The sequence below is a fragment of the Pongo abelii genome, chromosome 15 (genome assembly GCF_028885655.2).
Source record: "Pongo abelii isolate AG06213 chromosome 15, NHGRI_mPonAbe1-v2.0_pri, whole genome shotgun sequence".
In the NCBI taxonomy this organism is placed as follows: domain Eukaryota; kingdom Metazoa; phylum Chordata; class Mammalia; order Primates; family Hominidae; genus Pongo; species Pongo abelii.
The window spans coordinates 61,755,934-61,769,347 of record NC_072000.2 but is presented as its reverse complement, the minus strand read 5'-3'; the positions used below and the strand labels follow the sequence as shown (position 1 = coordinate 61,769,347).

The 13,414-nt window shown below is 39.1% G+C and overlaps 1 protein-coding gene across 2 annotated transcripts in view; it reads left to right on the top strand.

Annotated features, from left to right (window-relative positions):
• SLC35F4 (solute carrier family 35 member F4) overlaps positions 1-13,414 on the top strand; it is a 304,687-nt gene that overhangs the window by 152,207 nt on the left and 139,066 nt on the right. The gene's annotated exons all lie outside the window — the stretch shown is intronic.

Genomic DNA, 13,414 nt, shown 5'->3' with positions numbered 1-13,414 from the left:
TTCACTTTTAGGAACACGGTGATTAATTAGCCAATGCCAGAGCTCTACAGAAGTCAGACTATTCTGATTGCTGTTTTGCCTCTGCTGTCCATTATGGTAGCTATGCCCACCTTGCCTTTGACGGTTGAGTGCCACTACTTGGCCCCTGGCACCTTGGGATCCAATTACTCCCATTGTAGTTAAATTTTGTAGTTGAGTGACTGCAGCTCCCACTGTTAGATCTAACAAACAGAGAAGAGCAATTACAGGGCTCTTCAAAGATGCAAGTGCTGCCTAACAAATCTATTTTGCAAGGCACTGGTCAAGGGTGTATCTTCTGGACCCTCCCAGCTGGGATGAGTAGGTCTAAAGTGACTAATCCACTCCACCATCCTAATCTCCCTAAGCCTTTTGGTCCTTTTCCTCTACATTAAACCAAGGGAGATAAGTCATTTCCAGCTCACTCACAGTGGGCCATCTCTTAATCCATATTTCAGCTAACCAAATAAATGATTAGAACCTTTTTTTAACTCCCTGAGCTGCAACACTAAATGCAGAGTCCCTACTTAATGGGACCAAATCAATAAATTTGACCTGATCCAACTGTATGTTCCTTCCACCGTTATTCCACACCCTTAATATCCATTCCCATTCCTGCTCTCCAGATTGCTGCATATATAAATTAGAAAACTCAAGCAGTTCTTTTCGAGTGTAGTGTACCTCCTCATGGGTCACACTCTCAACCTCACCTCTGGAGGCCCACAAGGACTTTAATCTAGTTACAGATCTGGAAGCAAACAGGAGTGTTGGGGGTGGCTCCTGATGAGAATCAACATTATCTTACCTGGCAACTGCCTCAGGGGAGGCCATCACTGTTGCCTTAGGAGGCACAGGGTTTATCTCCTCAGATAAAGGTGGAAAGGCTGATGGCAGCATGGGTCGGGGAGGCAATGTTGCCACTACTGGGGATGGGGAAGCTGTTTCTTCTGGCAAAAAAGGCTCATCAGAGTTTATAAACTCAGTGTCCCCCACTTCATCAGGGTCCTCCCACATGTCCCCATTCCAAGTTGCAGAGTCCCATTCTTTTCCAGTTTTCCTCACTTTAACAGTAGACACCTTGTGATGCTGTGCATGTACTTTTCATGGCAGGTTTGCCACTCACATGATAAGAGCTTGTGTGTTTTTCCACAATTTCAGCTCTTTCTCTACAGGAGATAAGACTCTCACTCAAGGTGATATTAGCAGATTTGAGGGTCAGTATCTGTTTTTGAAGATGGGAGTTAAAATCCCTGAGTTCATCATTTTCTTCCATCACTTTGTCCACTGAACTTAGGAGCAACCAACCAGCTTTGTTATGTTCCTTGCTTCTCCACATATGGTCAAAGGTATTATGTATAGAGTCACTAAACTCCTTGCCTCTCATGAGCGATAAATCAGGAGTGTCAAATGCATTTATTTTGCATAACTCTCTGAACAGTTCATGCCAAGCAGTATCAGTGTTCTCCATACTATTAAAGTAGAGACCTTAGCATTTTTGGTTCTAATCATATTAAGCAACCAATGCCAGAACCCCCAAAACCAGTGAAAGAACTCCATCTTTAATATTCTGTTCCTCTGGAGCCACTCCTGGTACCAAAATCTGTATTACTCATGGTTCTCTAGAGGGTCAGAACTAATAGGAGATATATATATATATATGAGAGGAGTTTGTTAACTCATACAATCACAAGGTCGCACAATAGGCTGTCTACAAGTTAAAGAGAAAGAAGAGCCAGTCCAAGTCCCAAAACTGAAGAACTTGAAGTCCAGTGTTTGAGGACAGTAAGCATCCAGCATGAGAGAAAGATGTAGCTTGGGAGGCTAGACCAGTCTAGCTTTTTCACATTTTTCTCCCTGCTTTATATTCTAACTGTGCTGGCAGCTGAGTAGATGGTACCCATCCAGATTAACAATGGGTCTATCTTTCCCAGCCCACTGACTCAAATGCTCATCTCCTTTGGCAACACTGTCACAGACACACCCAAGATCAATACTTTGCCTCCTTCAATCCAATCAAGCTGACACTCAGTATTAGCCATCACAGTCTAGAAGAAATGGACAAATTTCTAGATACATACAACCTACCAAGATTGACCCAGGAAGAAATCCAGAACCTTAGACCAATAACAAGTAATGAGATCAATGCCATAATAAAACATCTCCCAGTAAAGAAAAGCCTGGAACCCAATGGCTCCACTGCTGAATTCTAACAATTGTTTAAGAAAGAACTAATATTAATCCTACTCAAACTGTTCTGAAAAATAGAGGAGGAAGGAATACTCCAAACTCACTCCATGAGGCCAGTAGTACCCTGAAAACAAAACCAGACAAAGACACATTAAAAAAAGAAAACTGCAGGCCAACCTATATTATGAATAGTGATGCAAAAATTCTCAGAAAAAACTAGCAAACAAAATTCAACAATACATTATAAAAATTATTCATCGTGATCAAGTGGGATTTATCCCAGGGATGCAAGGAAGGTTCAATGATATTTGCATATCATTGATTTGATATGCAACTCAATCAATGTGATACATCATATCAACAGAATGAAGGATAAAAACCATATGATCATTTCAACTGTTGCTGATAAAGCATTTGAAAAAGTTTAACATATCTTCATAATAAAAACCCTCAAAAAACTGGGTATAGAAGGAACATAACACAACATAATAAAAACCATATACGACACGCTCACAGCTATTATTTTACTGAATGTGGAAAAACTGAAAGCCTTTCCTCTTAGATCTGGAGCACAAGGATGCCTACTGTCACCACTGTTATTCAATATGGTATTGGAAGTCCTAGCTAGGGCAATTAAGACAAGAGAAAAAAATAAAGGTATCCAAATTGGAAAGAAAGGAGTCAAATTATCATTGTTTGCAGATGATACCATCTTATATTTGGAAAAATATAAAGATTCCACCAAAAAACTATTAGAACTAATCAATAAATTCAGTAAAGTTGCATGATTCAAAGTCAACATACAAAAATCAGTAGCATTTCTTTATGCCAACAGTCAACAATATGAAAAAAAAAACCCAGGAAAAATAGCCACAAATAAAATTAAATACCTAAGAATTAACTTAACCAAAAAAGTGAAAGTTCTCTAAAATGAGAACTATAAAACACTGGTCAAAGAAATTGAAGAGGACACCAAAAAATGGAGAGATATTCCATGTTCATGGATTGAAAGAATCAATATTGTTAAAATGTCCATACTACCCAAAGCAATCTACAGATTCAATGCAATCTCTATCAAAATACCAAGGACAGTCTTCACAGAAATGGAAAAACAATCCTAAAATTCATATGGAATCACAAAGGACCCATAAAAGCCAAAGATAACGAAACTGCAGGAATCCCATTACCTGACTTCAAATTACACTACAGAGATATAGTAACCAAAACAGCATGGCACTGGCATAAAAACAGACACATAACTCAATGAAGTGGAATAGAGAAGCCAGAAACAGACCCACACATCTACAGTGAACTCGTTTTTGACAAAAGAGCCAAGAACATACACTGGGGAAAGACAGTATTTTCAATCAGTACTGCTGAGAAAACTAGATATCCACATTCCTAAGAATGACACTTGGCCCCGATCTCTTGCCTTATACAAAAATCTTACCAAAATGGATTAAAGACTTAAATCTAAGTCCTTAAACTATGAAATGACTACAAGAAAATTTTAGGGAAGTTCTTCAGGACATTGGGCAAAAGTTTCCTAAGTAATACCCCACAAGAGCAGTCAACCAAAGCAAAAATAGACAAATGGGATCACACCACATTAAAAAGCTTCTGCACAGCAAAGGAAACAATCAACAAAGTGAAGAGACAACCCACAAAATGGGAGAAAGTATTTGCAAATGACTCATGACTAGGGATTAATAACCAGAATATATAAGGAGCTCAAACAACTCTATAGGAAAAAATCTAATAATCCAATTTAAAAATGGGCAAAAGATTTGAATAGATATTTCTCAAAAGAAGACATGCAAATGGCAAACAGGCATATGAAAAGGTGCTCAACATTATTGATCATCAGAGAAATGCAAATCAAAATACAAGATATCATCTCAGCCCAGTTAAAATGGCTATTATCCAAGAGTCAAGCAGTAACAAATGCTAATAAGGATGTGGATAAAAGAGAATCCTCATACACTGTTGGTGAGAATATAAGTTGATACAACCACTACAGAGAACAATTTGGAGGTTCCTCAAAAAACTAAAATTAGAGCTACCATAAAATTCAGCAATCCCACTGCTGGGTAAATACTCAAAAGAAAGGAAGTCAGTATATTGAAGTGATAGCTGCACTCCCATGTTTGTTGCAGCACTATTCACAATAGTCAAGATTTGGAAGTAACCTACATGTCCATCAACAGAGGAATGGATAAAGAAAATGTGATACTTATACACAATAGAGTACTATTGAGCTATAAAAAAGAATGAGACTCTACCATTTGCAACAGCATGGATGGAAGCCAGGCACAGAAAGACAAACATAGCATGTTCTCACTTATTTGTGTAATTCAGCAATCAAAACAATTCATGGAGATAGAGAATAAAGGGTGGTTACTAGAGGCTGGGAAGAGTAGTTGGGAGTTGGTGTTAGGGGAAGGGGAGGATGGTTAATGGCAACAAAAAAGTAGTTACAAGAGTGAATAAGAGTGCTATCAATAGTATTTGATAGCACAACAGCAGGACTATAGTCAATAACAATTTAATTGTACATTTTAAAATAACCAAAACAGTATAATTGGATTGTTTGTAACAAAGGATAAATGCTTGAGGGGATGGATACCCAATTTTCCATGTTATGATTATTACACATTGCATGCCTGTAGCAAAATATCTCGTGTACTCCATAAATATATATATACCTACTATGTACCCACAAAAATTAAAAATAAAAAAATTAAAGTTTTTTAAAATTAAAAAACAAAATAATTCTGTCAATGATGTGAAGGAAAAAGAACTCTTTTTTTTTGAGACTGAGTCTCACTCTGTCATCCAGGCTGGAGTGGAGTGGCATGATCTCGGCTCACTGCAAGCTCCGCCTCCCAGGTTCATGCCATTCTCCTGCCTCAGCCTCCTGAGTAGCTGGGACTACAGGCACCCGACACCACGCTCAGCTAATTTTTTGTATTTTCAGTAGAGATGGGATTTCACCGTGTTAGCCAGGATGGTCTCGATCTCCTGACCTCGTGATCCGCCTGTCTCAGCCTCCCAAAGTGCTGGGATTACAGGGGTGAGCCACCGCGCCCAGCTGGAAGAACTCCTCTTATACACTGTTGGTAGGAATGTGAATTAGTGCAGCCATTATGGAAAACAGTATGAGGATTCTCAAAAAACTAAAAACAGAGCTATCATATGATCTAGTATGTCGTATCATATGACAAATACTACTGAGTATTTATCCAGGCAATGAAATCAGTATGTCAGACATTTCTGCACTCCCATATTTATCATAGCACTATTCACAATAATCAAGATATGAAATTAACCTAAGGGTTCATCAACATAAAAGGATAATGAAAATGTGCTTTAAATACACAATGGAATACTATTAAGTCATGTAAAAATGCTGTCAGCAACATGGATGAGCCTGTAGGACACTGTGTTGAGTGAAATAAGACAAGCATAGAAAGACAAATATCACGTATTCTCAGTCGTATGTGGAAGCTAAAAAAGTTGATCTCATAGAAGTAGAGAGTAGAATAATGGTTACTAGAGGCTGGAAGCAGGTAGGGGAATAGGGAGAGGTCGGTTAACAGATAAGAAATTTCAGCTAGATAGGAGGAATCAGTTCTAGTGTTCTATAGCACTATAGAATGACTATAATTATAAATAATCTACTGTATATTTTCAGATAGAGGATTTCAAATGTTCCCAACACAAATAATAAATATTTGAGGTGATGAATATGCTGATTACCCTAATTTGATTATTACACATTGCATATGAGTATTGAAATATCACACTGTACTCCATACATATGTACAATTATTTTGTGCCAATTAAAATTTTTAGAAAAGATATATATGGGAAGTCGATTTTTGAGTAATTGTTAATAGCATAAAGTAACATAATGAACAATTTAGACCAGAAAAATTAAAACAGTGAGTCATCTTTATTATACCATCTCTATCCATTTATGCCTGGTGTTCTATTATTGGAACGCTAAGCATGTGGGAGTTATTTATATTCTACCGCTCAAGGTCATCGCCAAGGTCTGATTTTTCACGTGTCTGCAATTCAAAAAATTGCAACGTCCAGCATAAATGATTAAGGTATAGGTTAGCATTACACAAGACAAAAAAAAAAGTGAAAATAAGAAATTACCTGGTACCCTCAAACTACCTGTTAAGGTAGGAATTTGGTTTCTGGACCTTTTTTGACTTCAGAAGGGTTTACTTAAGTTGAGACGGAGTCCATGCCCCCTCCCCTAATGGCACCTTTGCTGCCTTCAGTAGATGAATGGCATGAAAACCCGCACACAGTGGTGTTCACCATTCCTCTCTCCTGAAGACGTCACTTTCTGCAGCTTTCACTATAGGTTCTTATTTTCCCACATCCAATAAACTACTTCTAACTGCTGTCTGATCACCACTCTTCCTCTTTTAAAAGTACATTTTTATATTACATCTTGGCATATACCTATGCCATCTTGAACCCTTTTTACTTTTGTCTCTTGTCTTCTAGTTTAACTCTCCTATTGTCTGAAATACTGGGAACGGATTCATATCCTCCCTTCCCACTCCATCTCTGCAATATCATCCAGCATTTACTGAACATCTACTAAGTGCCAGATGTTCATTTCAATGGCCATGAAAATGACTCATCCAACCAGTTAGCTCCATAGTTCCTGGGCTACCTTAACTTCAAAAACTGTCATCTCCATGCCATTTTAGTCACTCACTCCCAGGACCATACCCTTTGTCTTGTCATTGTCAAGGACCCCTCCCTTCTTAAATTGTAATTTCTTCATTCCACTCTGGTTACAACACCCTAGCCCTTTGATCTCATAGAGATTCACTCTTTTATTACTTTTCTCTGGCCATCATTAGGAGGACCATATAATTTATTGTCCAAAAGATAATATTTTGCAAGTGAAAGTGGACGCTGTAATAATTATACCAAGATGATACTGAGCAAACAGGGATGTGTGATCACATTAGCTATCATCACTTCTGGGTAATTTTCCTTTCCTATTCAAATTGTGGTTAGCCATCTGAACTAATTTCTTTCTGGCCCTCTTCCTTCCTTTTGCATTCTTCTGCATTATTGTCTATAAATTGCCAACCTGGAACTGTGCTGCCATTTGCCTTTTTTTTTTCCCCCTATAACCCTGCAGACTGGGTTATCTAGACATTCAGTTCCCTAACTGAGCCCTCAGAATCACCCTTCAATCATTTCCGTCTTTACTCACCTCTCTTTCCTATTCCTCTCAAAAATAATTCCACACTTTTACTACTTTTAGAAGAGCTCCTTCTACTCAGTCTTTGACTCCTCTCCCAGCAAATGAGCAAGAATCCTCCTCCGTTGAACAAACTGAGATTTGTAGCTGCAAACTCCCTCATCTTCCCACTCTTTGCATTTCACTACAAATTTACTTCCAACAAGGCTATTCTTGGTCCGTTAAGTCCAAAATAAGTGTCTGTCCTTCTGCTCAGCCACCTGTGGGGTAGATCGTCCTCTTCTGGGTTTATACCAAACCCAGTGCATCTCTCTATCACTAATCTCCCACAGGGTTTTACAATTACCTGATTAGGTGTCACATTCCCCACTGAGCTAGGAACCTCTTAAAGGAAAAAACTGTGAATTATTCATCTCAGTAGCCTCAGGGCCTAGCAAGACTTTCAGTAGGTATTTGCTAAATAAGTGAATGCACACAGGCAGGCAATATCGTTTGCATTCTTTCTTGATGGTCTGATTTATAAGAGCAAGCAAAACAAACAATTCAGGGCAATTTATATCCTTGTTTAATTAAACTAAACAGAGGCTGTGTGCTTTCACTTGTAGGAAAAGTCAACAAATAAGATGGTTTTGCTCTGTAAAAGGAACTGGATTCACAGAATTCCTAAGTTTAAAGTTTGTTTTTAAGACTCTCAAAGGGAAAACATATTTTAGCTGGTCTGGTGGAACATCTTAAAAGAGTGAAAAATAAAATGTTTCTCAGGCCCTGGGATTTTTATTTATTATGTTTTGAGGCAAAACTCTCCTATTTTCTGGCTTAAAGAGTGGATGCATTATTGTCAGGTCTATGACTTGATCAATTATGGAGAAACTTTGTTTTGGAATGGGTCAAAGAATAATGATTTTTAGAAAGTAAGTTGGTTTTGCTATAAAGAAAGGTTTTCTTATACTCTTTGATTCTGAGTAGGCATTTCTCCTTTCACATGCTAAGTTTGTATCAATAAATGTCATGTCATGTATAAAGAGGCTGCTACTGTCCCTGTGTTAGGTATATTTTAAGTATTTTTTGCTTTCTGGGTAACACATTGTGCCTAGCAATTATCTGCAGAAATATTTGTGTGGTTAGAAATTGTAGGTTATGTGTATTTTGAGCAGAAAGAAGCTGACCCATGGCGGGTGGGGGAGGTAGGGCTACAACGACAGCAGTTCAATGGAAGATTGGACAACATTTTGTAATTTCTTCCTGTGTCTGAAGGAATTCCCAATATTCTTACACCAAAATCATGTCCATTAATTTGATTTTTTTTTAATTGAGCAAATTCCATTTGGCACCCCCTCCGTCCACTCATTGAGCAGGTACCCTATGTCAGATACCAGGCTAGACTCTGGCAAAGGTGAAATGAATAAGAAAACCTCCTTACCCTTCTTGTATTCTGCAAAGGAAAGCAGCTATGGAAAAAAAATTATTGTACAGTGTAGTAAATGCAAACAGAGAAATACAGTACTTACCCAGTTTGGTTCTGGCACCGAAGGGGGAAAAACTTAATTTGGCAGAGAAAATTTCTCTGTAGAGAGAAGAAAATGTTTGATGGTGTAAAGGTGTGAACTAGCATAGTGCGTACTCTTGGTCATGGCTGGTACTTAAACTAGGGGGTATGTGATAGGGGAGGGGAAATAAAACTGGAGAAAGAGGAAAAGAACCACCAGATGGAGGGTCTAACACATCACATCAAGGGCATTGAATTTTATTCTGTGGGCAAGGGAGAGCCAATGAAGGGTTTTAATGGGAAAGAAAGAAACAGATCTGTGTTTTAGAAAGATCATGCTGTCATACTGTGTAGGACTGCTTAAACTGCAAAAATAACTGAAAGCAGGGAAATGAGTTGGGGAGCCCTGGTAGTTGTTCAGGTGACAGATAATAAGACTTAAACCAAGGTAGTAGCTGTGAGGATGGAGCAATGTGGAGAGATTAGAAACATTTAATTGGGAGAATGAGCAGAATTTGGTGACTTGACTGAATTTGGAAAGAGGGTTGGATAACGGAAAAGAAATTCAGGATTTTTTTTTAAGTTTCTGACTTAGATGACTTATAAAATGAATATGTGCAAATGCCATTTCTGAGAGCGTGGAGGTGGCAGAAAATATAAAACCAAACCAAGAACAATCGGGTACTGAAACTCCTCAAAGGTGGGGAATTACTGCTCTAACTCACTGTGACCAACTAGTCTCAGATACATCTTTAAAATTGTTTACATCACCCATTAAGTGGATTATAAATAACTTCTTTTACTTTTGGCAGACATTTAAAAGCTCTTTTAAAATTATGAAATATAAATATGCATTATTTTCTTGAGAGAAACTAACAAATGTTATGTAAATTCAAAAATATTCCTTTTCTACTTTTAAAAATCTATTTGTTAAGCAGTTCTGAAATAAAAGTAAATGAAGAAGGTAATTAAATATGGGGTGTAAATTCCCCCCTAGGGTTAGAGGGAGTGAAGAAAACAGCTACATTGAAACAAACCTGGTAATGAGACTTCACATAGAAAATATAACGTGTGAGATACCAATTTGTTAATGTCAATACCTTGAAAAACTCTAGGCTAATAACTTGAGCTAGTAGCCAGTGTATTAGGTTTGGCTCTTATAAACATGCAATTTTACCTTTCACTAGCAGCATATTTCCCTGTTAATCATGACTTATGTGCTAAAACCAGATAGAAGCAAAGTGAAACGAATCACTAATTTGAAACGACCTTCAGGATAAAGCTGTGTGCAGTGAAAACAACCTTACACTGTGTAGGCAAATGATGCCACCTCATGTTACAGTTGTGATTTGGCTTCAAGATAAATAGGGATTCAGTAGCAGAGAACACAGCCCGAGAAGGTGGCATATTCCTCTCAAAAAGTGCAATGAGGAATGCTAGACCCTGGTTAATAAATCTTATTGTCCTTTATGGAGGCTTTTGCACTCCATTTATAAAAGAAGAGCTGTAAACTTTCAATGTATAGTAGAGACAATTGACAATAATCCAAGATCTAGGATGAAACCTCCATATGCCATGCTATGTACCTGTTTCTCTAAGTAATGTACAGAGTGAGAAACCTGGATTCTTACTTAAAATTAGAAACGGACACAGTACATTTTTTGCCTGCTTTTCCTGGCATTATGGTAAATAAGTGAACCAGTTTCTAAACTCTCACTTCACTGAAGGCTGTAAGTTAATTGGATAAGTGTTTTCCAATAGTTCTAAAATAGCTCTGGGGTACATTGGATTTGTTTGATCTTACAGTAGTGCTGCATGCAGCTTAATTTTCTGCGCTTGGGTTTGATAAGTCTGTGCCTCATCATATCTTGATTTGGCTTCCTGGTATATGTGTGTACATGTGACTCTTATACCCTCTTTCTGTGGTTTGTTATTGACTATGACTGTAGAGATTCCTGACCTAGTCTTGAGGAAAGTTTGACAGAGCACCATAACAAATGGTGGTCCTTTAAACAGTATGTTAATTCTGGAACAGAGGCTTTTGTGCCAGTGCTATTGCTATTAGGTTGGGCCAAATTAAATTTCCATTATTGTACATAAAAAATGGTCTCATAATGGCCATTTCATATGATTCAACTCATAGTTTAACTCAGTGGGTCATAACCACTTTTTTTACTTCTAAACCTGATGGGCAATGTTGCCATGTGTATCAGTCCATTCTCACGCTGCTGTGAAGAAATACCCGAGACTAGGTAATTTATAAAGGAAAGAGGCTTAATTGACTCACAGTTCTGCCTGGCTGGGAAGGCCTCAGGGAACTTACAATCATGGTGGAAGGCAAAGGGGAAGCAAGGTACCTTCTTCACAAGGTAGCAGCAGGGAGAAGTGCAAGCAGGGGAAATGCCAGATGCTTATAAAACCATCAGATCTCATGAGAACTCACTGTCATGAGAACAGCAGGGGAAACCACCCCATGATCCAATCACTACCAACTGCGTACCTCCCATGATATGTGGGGATTATGGGAACTAAAATTCAAGATGAGATTTGAGTGGGGACACAGCCAAACCATATCATTCCACTCTAGCCCCTCCCAAATCTCATATCCTCACATTTCAAAACACAATCATGCCTTCCAACAGTCCCCCGAAGTCTTAACTCATTCCAGCATTAACTCAAAAGTCCAAGTTTAAAGTCTCATCTGAGACAAGGCAAGTCCCTTCCATCTATGAGCAGGTAAAATCAAATACAAGTTAGTTCCTTCCAAGATACAATGTGGTTACAGGAATTAGTTAAATACCCCCATTCCAAGCAAGAGAAGTTGGCCAAAACTAAGGGGCTTACAGGCCCCATGCAAGTCCAAAATTCAATAGGACAGTCATTAAACCTTAAAGTTCCAAAATGATCTCCTTTGATTCCATGTCACATCCAGGTCATACTGGTGCAAGAGGTCGACTCCCATGGCCTTGGGCAGCTCCGCCACTGTGTCTTTGCAGGGTACAGCCCCTATCCTGGTTGCTTTTATAGACTGCTTTGAGTATCTGTGGCTTTTCCAGGTGCATGGTGCAAGCTGTCAGTGGATCTACAATTCTGAGGTCTGGAGGATGGCGGCCCTTTTCTCACAACTCTACTAGGCAGTGCCCTAGTAGGGACTCTGTGTGGGGGCTCCATCCCCACATTTCTCTTCTGCACTGCCCTAGCAGAAGTTCTCCATGATGGCTCCACCCCTGCAACAAACTTTTACCTAGATGTTCAGGCATTTTCATACATCCTCTAAAATCTAGGCAGAGGTTCCAAAAGCTCAATTCTTGACTTCTGTGCATGAATAGGCTCAACGCCATGTGAAAGCTGTGAAGGCTTAGGGCTTGTACCCTCTGAAGCAATGGCCTGAGCAGTACCTTGGCCCCTTTTAGCCATAGCTGGAGCTGAAGCAGCTGGGACACAGGACACCATGTCTTGAGACTGCACAGAGCAGGAGTCCCAGCCCAGGAAACCATTTTTCCCTCCTAGGCCTCTGGGCCTGTGATGGGAGGTGCTGCTCTAAAGGTCTCTGACACGCCCTGGAGATATTTTCCCCATTGTCTTGGTGATTATCATTTGGCTCCTTGTTACTTATGCACATTTCTGCAGCCAGGTTGAATTTCTCCTCAGAAAATGGGTTTTTCTTTTCTATTGCATAATCAGGCTGTAAATTCTCCAAACATTTATGTTCTGCTTCCCTTTTAAACATAAGTTCCAATTCCAAACCATATCTTTGTGAATGCATAAAACTGAATGCTTTTAAGAACACTCAAGTCACATCGGAATGCTTTGCTGCTTAGAAATTTGTTCTACCAGATACCTTAGTGTATCTAAGAGATCTTACCCTTAGATACCTTAGAAATCTAATCATCTCTTTCAAGTTCAAAGTTTCACAGATCTCTAGGGCAGGGGCAAAATGTTGCCAGTCTCTTTGCTAAAGCATAGCAAGAGCACCTTTATTCCAGTTCTGTGGCGGCAAGCCACCTAGGTGCCAAGCAAGAGACTGAGGGCATGAGCAGTTCCAGTATAATAAAATATATAAAATAAGAATAGTTATACTAGATATAGATCATAGATGTGATTATATATGAATATCATTAATCATTAGTTTGTAGCAATTACTCTTTATTCCAATATTGTAATAATCCTCGCTCTATAATCATAACCTAGGAAAAACCAGGCCATACAGAAATAGGAGCTGAGGGGACATAGTGAAAAGTGACCAGAAGACAAGAGTGCAAGCCTTCTGTTATGCCTGGACAGTGCCACCAGAGGGCTCCTTGGTCTAGCGGTAACACCAGCATCTGGGAAGACACCCGTTGCCAAGTGGACTGTGGTCTAGCGGTAGCATCAGTGTCAAGGAGAAACACCTGCTACTTAGCAGACTTGGAAAGGGAGTCTCCCTTTCCCTGGGGGAGTTTAGAGAAGCCTCTGCTCCCCCGCCTCTTGTGGAGGGCCTG